This window comes from Gouania willdenowi, chromosome 6 (genome assembly GCF_900634775.1).
Source record: "Gouania willdenowi chromosome 6, fGouWil2.1, whole genome shotgun sequence".
NCBI classification, from domain to species: domain Eukaryota; kingdom Metazoa; phylum Chordata; class Actinopteri; order Blenniiformes; family Gobiesocidae; genus Gouania; species Gouania willdenowi.
In genome coordinates this window covers 47,857,237-47,871,639 of record NC_041049.1, presented here as the reverse complement: position 1 = coordinate 47,871,639, position 14,403 = coordinate 47,857,237, and the positions used below count along the sequence as shown (strand labels likewise).

The 14,403-nt window shown below is 35.5% G+C and overlaps 1 long non-coding RNA gene across 1 annotated transcript; it reads right to left on the bottom strand.

The window, feature by feature from the left end:
* Positions 1-7,388: 7,388 nt before the first annotated feature.
* On the bottom strand, positions 7,389-11,966 carry LOC114465309 (uncharacterized). The gene is made up of 4 exons (XR_003674297.1): positions 11,837-11,966; positions 11,368-11,460; positions 7,928-8,098; positions 7,389-7,538 (listed from the first exon to the last, which is right to left on the bottom strand). It is a non-coding gene; the product is annotated as an uncharacterized LOC114465309 (long non-coding RNA).
* Positions 11,967-14,403: the final 2,437 nt, after the last annotated feature.

Here is a 14,403-nt window from a genome sequence, read left to right as displayed (position 1 = left end):
CGACCTTGTGCTCGAGAATGGTTTGGTCGACCCTTGGAGGGTTTGCAACCCTCAAGCCAAAAATTTTTCTTTCTTTTCTCATGCACACCAATCCTATTCTTGTATTGACTATTTTTTTATTGACAACTCTCTTCTTCCTAAAGTTACTTCTCCTGCATATCATTCGATTGTTACTTCAGACCACGCCCCTCTAACTTTAGACATAAAATTCCTTGACCGGCCCCGCTTTTCTTCGCCCTGGAGGCTTAATCCTCTGCTTTTGTCTTAGGAGGCATTTAATGCATTTATTTCATCTTCATTAAATGATTTCATTACATTGAATAAAAACGACACCGTCAGTTTTTCAATTTTATGGGAGTCTTTGAAGGCTTATATTCGTGGACAAATGATTTCATATTCAGCATAATCAGTGAAAATTCACATGGCAGAAGTACAAGAGCTTACAGCAAAAGTTTTGGACCCCTGATTTGTTGAAACAGAGACTTGACTTACAGGCAGAGCTTGATTGCGGATGCAGAACGCCTTATACAACGTTCTCGAAGTACCTATTATGAATATGGTGATAAATCGAGCAGATTACTAGCCCATCAGTTAAAAAGACAATCTACTTCTCGATTGATTCCTCAAGTTAGAGATTCCACAGGCTCACTCACATCTGACCCAGCTGTTATTAATTCCATTTTTAAATCCTATTACTCCTCTATTTATGAATCAGAATTTCCATCTGAGGCAGCAGCAATGAATTCTTTTTTTGATAAGCTTATTTTTCCTATTGTAGGTTTAGATGTGGCAAATGTGTTGGATGCACCTCTTACAAAGAAATTACAGCTGCCATTAGATCTATGGTAAATGGTAAATGGACTTGATTTATATAGCGCTTTATAACCACACTGAAGCAGTCTCAAAGTGCTTTACATATCAGCTCATTCACCCAATCACTCTCACATTGACACACCAATGTGATAGGACTGCCATGCAAGGTGCCAGTCAACCACTGGGAGCAACTTAGGGTTCAGTGTCTTGCCCAAGGACACTTCAACACATACTGTAGTCAGCTACTGGCATCGAACCCCCAACCGCTCGATCAGAAGACGACCCTCTACCACCTGAGCCACGGTCGCCCTATGCAAAGTAACAAAGCCCCATGTCCCGACGGATTTTGTGTTGAGTTTTATAAAAGATTTGTGGTTAAGTTAACGCCTCTTCTCATTTCAATGTACAATGAGTCTCTTGAACTTGGTTTACTGCCCCCGACTCTGACTCAGGCCTCCATAACCCTACTTTTAAAGAAGGGCAAGGACCCTGCTTTTTGTGCCTCTTATAGGCCCCTGTCTTTGTTAAATGTTGATGTCAAAATTTTAGCCAAAGTCCTAGCCATGCGCCTTGAGAAGATTCTTCCTACTATTATTTCGGAAGAACAAAATAGTTTTATCAAAGGACGTCAGCTGTTTTATTATATCCGCACTCTCTTAGATGTAATTTTTTCTGTAAATTCTTCCTTAGTCCCTGAAGTGGTCATCTCAATTGATGCAGAGAAAGCATTCGACCGTGTAGAGTGGAATTATCTGTTTGCGGTACTTAATAAATTCGGATTAGGTAATAGATTTATATCCTGGATTCGCCTTCTCTACACTTCACCCCAGGCTAGTATTCACACAAACGATACTTATTCTGAATATTTTAGAATTTCACATGGTACCAGACAAGGATGTCCTCTATCCCCACTACTTTTCGCTCTAGCCATTGAACCTCTGTCAAATGCATTAAAATCCCTCCCTATTTACCACGGGGTTTGTCGGTCTGATATTGAACTTAAATTGTCACTTTATGCAGATGACCTGCTCCTTTATGTCTCAGACCCACTGTCTAGTATAGCAAGCCGACATTCCTTTTAAATTTAGTGTGACGGGATTCAGGTATTTGGGGATTAATGTCACCCGCACTCTACCTTCACTTTTTGCTTCTAATTTCTCCCCCTTGTTGACCCAGGTCAAGGCTGATTTACAGAGGTGGAACTCCTTGCCTTTGTCTTTGATAGGTAGAATTAATGTAATAAAAATGTCTGTGCTGCCCAAATTTTTTTTATTTCAATGTACACCTGTATTTCTAACCAAAAATTTTTTCAAATCACTTGACCAATGTATTTCTGCCTTTTTAGTAAGTTATTCATTATTGCAACAACTTCGACTTGGTGGGGGATTGGCATTGCCCAATTTTTTGTTTTATTATTGGTCAGCACATATTCAAAAGGTGATTTGTTGGCTTAAATCTTCAGATTTGCTGTGGTGCAAGTTGGAGGCGCAGTCGCTCTCCTCATCTTCTTTACTGGCTCTGCTTTCCTCCTCCCTGCCACTAAATCCTTCTAGTTTTACAACTAGTCCTGTGGTGCTGTCCACCCTCAAAGTCTGGTTTCAGTTTAGGCAGCATTTTAAATTTGTGTCTCCATCCACCTGTCGTCAAAAATCATGTTTCCTCCATCACTTACTGACAATGTGTTTAAGAGCTGGCAGAGCCAAGGCATTACGTGTTTCAGGGATCTTTATAAAGATGGTATTTTCTCAAAATTTTCAGACTTGTCTATAGATTTTAATTTACCAGTTCCTCATCTGTTTCGCTATTTTCAAATCAGACACTGTACCTCTAGCCTATTCCCATGCTATCCCTCTCTCCCTGTTGACCAACCATGGGAGGATCTCTTATCACTAAAACCCAGCCGGAAAGCTTTAATATCTAAAATATACTTCAAGTTATTGTCATTTGATGGCCACTCGGTTTCCAAACCTCACATTGCTTGGGAACAGTAGTTGGGTGTTCAGTATACAAATCGGTTGTGGGATAAGGCCATCAATAATATACGTTCGAGCACACCCTGTGCTAGGCTGGGATTAATACAATTTAAAGTTCTGCACAGAGTTCATTTATCAAAGTCTCGGTTATCGCGAATATACCCGAATGTTACAGATCAATGTGACAAATGTCAGGCTCCCTCCTGTACTCTAAGCCATATGTTCTTTTCATGTCCGAGCTTGCAAAAATTCTGGATCGACTACTCCACAATTATGTCAAGTTCTGGGGAAATGCATTAAAATGGGTCCCTTCCTTGCTATATTTGGCCTTTCTGTTGATTCTTCTAATCTAAACCGCATACAGTCAGATATATTGTCCTTTACATCTCTGTTAGCAAGACGATGTATTTTATTCCTTTGGAAATCCCCAAAACCACCTTCAACTGCCTGCTGGCTTAGAGATGTTATATATTTTGTGAAATCTGAAAAGATAATGTTCTCTGTTTAGGGTGACACTGCTAAGTTTGTTCGTGAATGGAAACCTTTCACGGATTACTTTAACTCTTTGAAAACCTTGCCCCCTGACTGACTCCCCTACATGCTGCCATTTCTCCCCCCCCCCCCCCTTTTTTTTTTCTTTTCTTAATTATTATTATTATTATTGTTGTTTTATTAGCATTATTCGTGAAGGTTACCATTACAAATGCCACGGGTTTCTGCATTCTTGTAACCCTATCAACCATTCATCACAGTTAACCACTTGGACGTGAGACTTCAGTTGGGTTAATTTAGGAAAAATTTGTATTTTGATTTTATTTATTTTTTGTTGTTGTGTTTTTTATTATTTTATTTTTTGTTTTGTTTTGTTTTTTTGTACTATTGTATTAATATATATACATTACTATTATATTTCCTGTCAGAGACACTGTTCTTGTTCTATGGCTTGTGTTTCAGGGCCTTGAGTTTTATGTTCATTGTAAAAGAAAAATGATGGGAAATATGTGTATTATGTATATTTTTTTGTATACCATTGTATTCCCAAATGAAAAAAAGATTAAAAAAAAAAAAAACACATTTTCCCACATGCGTTTGGGAGACTTCAAATGTGTTTTTGCAAAATGAAACCGGGCTTGGATGTTTTTCTTTGTAAGATAAGTCTTCCGTCTTGCCACCATACCCCATAGCCCAGACATATTAAGAAGGCAGGAGATTGTTGTCACATGTACTACACATTCAGTACTTGCCAGAAATTCCTGCAGCTCCTTCAATGTTGCTGTCAGCTTCTTCACCTCCTCCCTGATCAGTTTTCTTCTTGTCTTGTCATCAATTTTAGACGGACGTCCTGTTCTTGGTAAAGTCACTGTTGTGCAATATTTTCTCCACTTGATGATGACTGTCTTCAATGTGTTCCATGTTATATTTAATTAGTTGGAAATTGTTTTGTACCCTTCACCTGACTGATATCTTTGAACAATGAGATCCCTCTGATGCTTTGGAAGCTCTCTGCAGACCATGGCTTGTGCTGTAAATGAGTTTATGCAGACATGAGACAAAGTTAGAAATGATGTAACATCAGAAATCATTCCTTGTGCAAAATAAGAAAAAAAAACTTCAACTTAAGTTTCATAAAGCATGTCTTCTTTATTCACGACAAGATACTTGCAGCGAATTTCACCTAAAATTTGTGTTTGAGTGGGAAAAACTCTGCTACAAAAATACACAAAATGACTCCAAAAACACACAAAATGACAGAAAAAAAACACATGACAGAGTAAATTAAAACATTATTAAGCATTAATAAAAGTTACATAAAGTAATTAGTTATCCGCTTTTCTATGGGCATTGAAACGTCTATGTATGTGAGGTCTATAGGTTGATCAAGGAAGCAAAGCATGTTATTTTATTGATTATATGAGTCGGCTGAATGGCCGATGTTGGATACTTGATTTTAAATCTAAAATCTGCCAATACTAATAACATGCCGATAATATCATGCATCTCTAGTTACGTCATTTTTTGACTGAGCTGGTGAAATAATTCTAAAGTCAGGAAATTATGCCACACATTTGCATTTCTCACATTAAAATATCAGGTTATGTTGTAATGTTTTTTTCAAAACTTGTTTGATATTTTTATATAATTTCTTTGAAATTTTTTGTGTGTGTTTGTGTGTCTAAAATTCGTTTTTTCATTTTTATTTTTTAATTTAATCGCTTTTTATTCCACCTTTGTGCAAATAATTCTAGGTTATCATTGCAATGTCTGCCTATTGTCCCTTGAGGGCGCTGTTTATAAACTCAAATCCAAGCATCGCTTCAAACACCTTCGTAAAATAAGTTTATTAATCACCTATTTTATAATGACTCATTCTTGAAAAGTCTAGTAAAAAAAAATAACTATATATATATATAGATTGTTACATTTTTAAATTTTCATTTTTTTTCAAAACACATGGCATACAATTAATATCAAATAACCGTATCCTATATACTATATAGCTATGCTGGAGAAAACCAAACTGAAGGACGTGAAGAAAGAAGAGAAAGAAAAGACTGGGGAGGGAAAACACCAACGGTCTTTCTTTTGGCAAAAACTACTGAGAAAACCACATCGCAATTTTATTTCCCCTGCATCTTAAATTGTAAATATCTGTAAATAAGCATGTAAATGCATGCAAAGTTGTTTGTTAGATTATTTTAGAATAGATTAAATGTACTTTATTAATCACTTGGGAATCATTTGTTGTTCTTGTTGTTGTAAAATATAGTAAATAAACGTTTATTTGTGAGATTGAACTTAAAATCTAATTTCATGCTTTGTAACTCACTTGAACACATAAAAGACAAATACTGGAACAGCTTTGTCCTGTTTCCTACATCCCACTGGTTAAATGGTTCATACTGGTTGTTTTGCTGAAGAATCAAACCTTCAAACAACTTTCAGGTTTCACTTTAGTCCAATCACAGCTCAGCTCTTGAATCTGATATCAGAGATTTTCCAAACAATGAATAAGAAACAATATGCTGCAAAATTAACATTTAAATGTATAATTTGTTAATGTGAATGAAATGTATCACTCAGGGTTAACTATGGTTAAGTAATGCTTATGAGGCACTTTATACATTTAATAAGTTTCATGTCAGGTTGTTAATGTTATATAACACCTTACTTATTAAACACTATATGTAAATGATTACTAGATACGTTATTACGTTTTTATTAATGCTTAGTAATGTTTTAATCAACTCTGTCCTGTAGAGATTAATGAACTGCTTTTTAATGCATTAACTGATATGTTAGGTAACACATTATAATGATTAATAACAAATAGTATTAAACATTTTATTCTGATTATCTATATGTGTCATCCACAGGAATGTGGTGAAATTTTTTGTACATAAAAGTCGTGCTTTGAAAATTACAAGCACCAATTTCTATTTTGCATTAACATCACTATGAAATAAAATCCCCTCCAAAAAAGGTGTGGCAATAACAGTAGCTTCTAATGGGACAAGTGTGCACTGTGAGAAAAAAACTGTCAAATTTACGGTAAAATACTGGCAGCTGTGGTTGCCAGGAATGTACCGTGAAAAAAATGGGGAATCCGTAAAAAACAAAACGGTATAAAAAAATGGTAAATGGACTTGATTTTATATAGCGCTTTATAACCACACTGAAGCAGTCTCAAAGCGCTTTACATATCAGCTCATTCACCCAATCACTCTCACATTCACACACCAGTGGGACAGGACTGCCATGCAAGGTGCTTGTCGACCACTGGGAGCAACTTAGGGTTCAGTGTCTTGCCCAAGAACACTTCGACAAATAGTCAGGTACTGGGATCGAACCCCCAACCTCTCGATCAGAAGACGACCCACTCCCACATGAGCCACGGTCGCCCACGGTTGTTCTTCTCTCATCAAGCCATCTCCGGCTCAGCTATCCCCTTGGTGTAGAGAACATGTTTTTTTTTACTGAAATCATGGTAGAAAAAAACAAAAATTGTAGTTTATTATACTGTAATTTGCTGTAAAAAAAAAACTTTCCACAGCTTTTTTCACAGTTAGTTGCTGTTAAAACAACAATAAAAATATAATAATTTTTACAGTAATTTGTTGTTAATTTCACAGTAATAGGATAGACACTATTATGGAAAATAACTGTAAAAATAACAGAAATATGGTAAACCTTAATAAAACCTTTGACCGTAAAAAACAGTGAAATTGTATAACAAATTACAATATTTTATTTTGACCAGATACATTTTACGGTAAATTCCTGGCAACCACAGCTGCCGGTATTTTACCGTTAAAAAATACAGTATAATACATGAGGAACATAAATGGTTTAGCGTACATTTTACAATTGCAACCACTAAATCTAGAACAATCTAAAGATTCTCATATATAACCAAGGTAGTGAATATTACTAATAAACAATAAGAAAATTGACATTTCATCTATAAAACAGACTGAACAGGTCATGTGTTGTGTTTCTATACTCACAAAGCAACATAGATCTTGAGTATACAGCATGTGTCCATATTTATATGGCTGGTAATCCATGAAGGAATGAATAAACATAAAACAAAAAGTCACTTGCCCCTGACCGATCAAGAGTAATGAGTCACTGGGTCCTGCCTTGGTTAAGGAAAACACTCAAACGTGTCGTGGAGTTTCTAATGCACATGATGTTGAAGATAGAAGCTCTGCTGGAGCATCAGGAGTTCACTTTGGACTGGCAGGATCTCCTCTGTAGAAAAACATGGCCACAAAGTTTCAAAAGTTTGATCAGTGCTTGAGCAAAATGTACAGTAATGAACAAAACCTGTTGTCAAAAACAGGTCCAATGATAAATTATTTAAGTAGTAAGTTTGCAGTTCTTAAATCTATTTATGTAAACGTGATACACAGCACAGCCCTAATTATAATCATTATTTGTGTTAGTGTATTTAAGTTTCCCATTGATTTATTATAGAACTTGAAGTTAATGACTCAATGTGACGGTGACTTATTTTATAGTGTCAGTTTCCTTCATTGTATGAAACTACTCACCTGGACAATGAACCTGACCTAGACTGATTAAGATTAGTGTTTTCTGTCCATCTTTCTTTAGTTAAATTGATCAATACCCTTGCTTACCTCTTATTGAATCTTTAGATGCAGACTTAATTGAAGATGGTGAGAGCCTCGTACAGACAGGGTGTGATGTTTAGGGAAACCAAAGAATTCATACAGGTGTCATCATTTCTGCCAGAAGACTCACAGCAACGTTGGCAATGAAGCTTTGATTGTGGACTGGTTAGATCCCTTCTGCATTCAGAAAGAAACCAACAAAAAGAGCATACACCATAAATAATAACAATGACAAGAAATTAAAATAAAATAAGTGCAAAACAAGTTTCCCAATATTGACACTGTGCAAGTTTGTGCTGCTTTCCATACGAGTGATGACCAATACATCGGCCAGCTGATATTATTGGCCGATGTGGGCTGGTGCGTTCGCCGATCCGCATTATATACAAAGAGCAGAAATATTTTTTACTTCATCTTGTTCTACATCACCTGTTTTTAATATTTGTTAAATATTTTTTACTTGTCGTTCTACCTGACCTTTATTAATTTCAATAAACGTTTGTTCTTTTAAAATTGAGACTCGTACCATTTGTGATCATCATTGTGTAATTTTCATGATGTAAATCCCTATTCCATACTAGGGATAGACCGATGTCGGTTTTTAGGGCCGATACAGATTTTTTTTCCATCAGCCTTAGCCGATGACCGATACAGACGGCTGATTTTCTTGAGCCGATATTTGAAGCCGATACTACTTTTGCTCCCTCAATTTACATCATAAAAACTACACAACGATGAAAACAAATGGTATGAGTCTCAATTAAAAAAAAGAACATTTATTGAAATTAATGTCACGGCAAATTTGCGGTTGACCTCATTTGGAGACATGATTTATTGCTCTGGTTGAGTGATGGAGTCCAGGCAAGGCATTGATGATTTTATAAAAAAGGTTTATTATAAAACTAAGTAAAAAAGAGTACAAAGATGGACAAAAATTGGTGACCGCCCGGCCAGGCGATCCGAAGACAGAGACCCGATCTGTCAAACAGTTTCACAGCTTAAGCTTTTATACAGATAACATAAGAAGTTCCACCCTGAGGTAAGGAGAAGGGGGAGTCAGATTCCCAACAGTGGAAACATTTGAGGATGATAAAGACGTGTATATTATGAGGAAGATTGGGCGCCACTCTTCTCTATCCTTGATAGTGTGTGTGTTCGTGTATATCTGCATGTGAGTTTGAGTTTTGGCCTTCAGCAGAGACTCTGTGTTGCACTGAGTACAATACGATATGTACTGTTTAATCTAACATGATTCAGCTGTTCAAAAGTGCAAAGAGTAATGGAGTCATCATGTATTAAAACATGACAAATTGTACACATGAACATACATTTGACGATATAATGATGAATATAAAAATTGCCATAACATTAACAAAGGTGAGTTAGAACGACACCAAGTAAAAAATATTTAACAAATAATAAAAACAGACGATGTAGAACAAGAAGTAAAAATAATTTCTGCTCTCTGTAAATAATACGGATCGGCGAACGCAGCAGCCAACATCGGCCAATGTCGATACACGTAAAAAACGCAAAAATCGGCCGATGTATCGGTTCAGTAATAGGCTAAATTACTTCTCAAGTATCATTATTTAGACGTTAAGTTTTATACAATGACATAAGTAGTTGTTTGCTTTGGGCTGAGGTTTATCCAAACTACTTAAATGTTTTTGTTTTTTTTACTTCCTGGTATAAGTTAATTTAAAAAATGTGCATGCCTTAAATGTATTATAATAAAACATTTATCCAAAGATACATTAGTTGGTTGTGGTAATTTTAGCTGAATGTTTTTCAACAATTTGATTTAAACTACAGTGTAACAGTTAGGCAAGTGTCAAAAGGGTAAAACAAAAAATCTACCTAATGCTACAAATAAAGTAACCTCGAACCTTGTATGTATGAAATGAATAGTTGAATTTTTTTTCTCAACTTTACTTTGGCAGTGACCAAATTCTAGATTTTTTGGGGGCACACAACCAAGCTAGAAAATGGTGAAGATTTCTAATGTATACATAATTTGGATTTTAGATAAATGAGCAAAAATCCTTGCAGCCTGTGAATCTATTGAAAAATACAGCAGTTTAAAGGGGACATATAATGGTTTTAAATCCTTCCTTTTTAGATATAAATCATACAGTTGTGGTCTATATAAAGCAGAACTGCACTGTTTGGGTCTGAATTCCTCATTATTATAGCTCCCCAGACCCCTTTTCTGATGTGCTTCTAAGAGCAACTCGTTTTGGTGCGGTCTCTTTAAATGCAAATGAGACACTTCATACCCCGCCCCCTCTCCAGGTTTAACTCCACCCTGCTCGACCATTTTTGTAGTTTGATAGAAGAGATATGGCCATGTAGCGGCGCAGAAAAAGTTTATTCACACGTTATTTACACAATGTCAACAACGGAATACTTGTCCATCCAGCCTTACATGTTTGAGCCAGAGTCTGACCCGGCGGAGCGAGATGAAAATGAAGATAAGGAACCTGCAGAACCCTAACAAGTGAGCTAACACAAGCAACGAGCTAACGCTAGCGCCAAGCTAACGTCACAAAATGCATTTTAATAGTCTTTTCGGAGAGAAAAACGGCAAAATGAAATGACTAATGAAAACTTTAGACTTAAATTAAACCACGTAGGCCATATCATCAAGGATCTAAAACGAGCACACAGCGCTAACAAAACAATGACAGGGACGTCTTATCATAACACTTTTTAGCGTTATTTACAGCTTACCGAAGTGCTCTGTTTGTCATCTCCAAAGATAGAAGGAATTGACCCCTCAATCAGACAAAGTCTTTCGGCAAATTCTTCTTCATACTGGCGGAGGTTGCAGAAGCAGTCATCCTTGAAGTGCTGCGCGCGCACAAAAATGACCTTACCCACAGATGTGGGTACATTTCCGTGAAAAATAAAACTCAACCAGGCACTTTGAAAAGGTTCTGATGCTGGGAGACAGTGTAATGAAGCGTGTGGGTTACTACATCCAACAACCAAACATTTTGATTTCTCCTCTCATAACTTCCGCATCCTGGAGCTTGGACTACAAAATAAAAGCGAGAAATAAAAATGGTGGATTGCTCGAAGTGTTGGGCCTGGAGTCGATGTCCTAATTTGGCAGTTCCGCTGACATTATTTTTCAAAAAACGTAATAGCTAATCGAAAAATCGAAACAGATTGAAAAATATGACCAAAACAGAATAAAAAGATATCAACGGAGCACCTGAAGAGACTAATTTGAACTTTTCTGTACTTCTAAACAATCTAAATATACATCAAAATGCATTTAAGGGCTAAAAAAGTGGATTTAGCATATGTCCCCTTTAAGACATAACCACAGAGCCTAAAATGCACAGACTACATATTACAATCAAATGACTAAATACACAGTCAGTAACATTAAGAGTTAGACCATCCAAGTAGTCAAAATGGTAAAATACTGTACATACCAAATATTTCCAACCAAGGTTTTATTCCATCTTCAGCATGTTTTTCTCGCTGTTGTCTTGACACTGTTTCACCTGTCACTCTCTTCTGATGCTCTTCACAAAAACAAAACAGTAATATTGTAAAAAGAAAGGAAAAAATAATTAGAAAATTTGCCTTAAACGTGCCATACTTGGTACATGTCTGCTAGCAGTCGGCTTCATTACACCTAAATAAACGTGGTTCATTCCGATGCAGTTTACAATGAACAATTACAATGATGACTAAACTACTTTACCACATAAATTACAGGTAAACATGTCTTCAGGTACTTTGTTAATTCATCCCTAACAAATTAAGCATATCAAACACAGAAATTAATCACGGGCAATGCTTTCCTCACCACAGCAATGCTAACTTAATAAACACATCTATCATAGCTGTGCTGGTGGGTTTTTATGACAGATATAACTTGAAGTCACATGTACTCACCTCACGAGTTCATTTAAAGCTGCCAGGATGTCTAAAAATTCCAAAGATGCTGTGGTCCAAGCACCTAAAATGGAGCTGGTACGAATTCAAAACTGCGTCCGTTAACGAGGTCACCAGGTGTCCAGGTAAAAAGAGCGGTCTGTACACGTCTCAGCAACGAGCCACGCTATTGGTCTTTGTCAGATGACGTGTTCTTCTTCTTCTTCGTTTTGTTTTTTGGCGACTGACACCTGGTGTTGCAAGTGCACTACCGCCACCTACTGTATTGGAGTGTACCTTTAACTGAGAGGACCCTTTTAACTTTAAATTAAAACACTTAAGGTGGTCTGATAATATGGCGTGAGACAAAACAGAACATAAAGTTGTTTTTAAATATATAATTAAAAAACGATTATTTAAATCAATTTTATTCAGCAACCTTAAACTTTATTTTATACATATGTTTTTGCTGTTGATTTTTTTTATGAAAAGGTTAACAATGTTATACTGCAGACCAAACTATTAATGTGCATATCAGTATCTGAATTAAAAAATAAATAAATAAAAAAAAGATAAAATTTTATTGTCTTTTGCTGCTGATATTTGCCTTTTTTAATAGTATTTACTGGTTGTATTTTTACAGTGGACCCTATTTTTTAACATTTTGCTTCTGTAAAAATGAAGGTTTTTGTTTGCTTAGCAATCAACAGATTTATATTGTAAATTCTAATGTAAACAACCCCATAAGATGTAGTTTTGGCCGAATAATGCCGTAAAATGTAAGGTTTTCAAACATTTTTTTTCATTACGATATTTACTTTTAAAATGTATGTATGTTTATTTGTTTCTACAGAAAGTCTTTATCATTTCAACATTTTATTACAGTAAAAATTGAAGTTTTGTCCAGTTTCACAATTAACTGTTATTCGATGTATTTATTACAGTAAAAGGACGTTTTGGGTTTTACGCTACTTTACTGTTGGAGTTTGACAGTCTTTTGCTGTATATTTTACGGACTTTTTTTTACAGTGTGGCAATTTAGCAGTGGTGTAATGAAGTACATTTACTACATTACTTTATGGGGGATACTTTTACTTTCACTCCACTACATTTGAAAGACAATTATTGTACTTTTAACTCCACTACCTTCACGTAGATTCCTTTGTTACAAAGATTTTTTTTTTTCTGAAACTACGCACATTATACATGATTTGCTAAAAACGTCCATGTACTAAATTCAGAACAATGAGCCACACAAAGTGTAATCACATACACAAAATGTAAGAAAAATAAACAAAATCACTATAGGAAAAGCTGCCTGGCTCATAATTGCTACAAAAATACACAAAATGACTCCAAAAACACACTAAATGACAGAAAAATACACAAAATTGCCACAAAATGAAAAAATAACTTGTGCTTGTATTTTGAAGACAAGGGTTACTTCTGGAGTCTAATTTGTTATTTTAAGTTATTTCTTAGTGTTTACTAACAAGCTTCAGTAAAACTCCCCTTCAAAATAAAGGCCTTTTTAGACTAAATCCCTGTTTTAGGCAAAGCTCCAGTATTTGAGTCGAGACTTTTTATACATTTTAGTAGATCAAATGTGAATAAATTGACTATGGAGAACAATATTCAGTTCTTTTATAAATAAACACATTATGTCTACTAGTCCTATATTGAAACATACTTGAATAAATATGATCAAAAAGAAATTCTAGAAAGGAAAAAAAAAATGTCTCTGGGGGTCTCCGGATATTTGTGGAATGAAATAAATGTGAACCACTGGTTTATTGTCTTTAACATATTACATTACCATTATTACAAAATAAAATGAGATACATTTTGCAAACATTTACAAAACATTTGAATCTCCGTGTCAATAGAATGATAATAATATTAAAAAATAACATCTATAGGTGAGTAGAAAGTGGACGGCATGGCAGGCATTTGTGATGAACTGGTTTGTCTTTCAGGTTATGATGTTTATACAAGTTTGTTTAAAAGCTGTCACGTGGAATTATACTTTTCAGGCAAACCGCTATTTCAAAGCACTTCCATTTCTCTGTTATTCATTCCTAAACTCGGCTCACACAACAGGATGCAAATAATATGTCAACTTATCAACACATGGACAGTCAACAAACGCTGGAAAAAACTGATCATATGTTTGATGAGGTATGTAAAGGTACACAAAGAAAAGGCTTCCTGACTGTCAGACAGCAGTTATGTAACATGTTGATGCAGCTCTGAATTCCAACTAACTCTTGAAATCTAGTCACTGCACTACCTTTTGTCTTCTTTCAACAAGATTCCATCTATGATCAAATAGCTTTACTCGAGTTATTCAAGCTATGTGTTTGTGACATTCAAGTCAAACGCATTTTCCCGAATGGTTCCTGCTGAATTATATCTGCAAATACAGATAGAATAGAAAGGAATCAAAGCAGAGAAAAGTTAGATTCCTCTCTCTACTGTCCTGGACAACACTTGTAATTTACTTAAAAGGGTTTGTGCTTGGTGAGTTAAGACAGACGACATAGATAATGATGTTTTCCTTCACTCTTTGCCAATAAAGAAATGTAGAT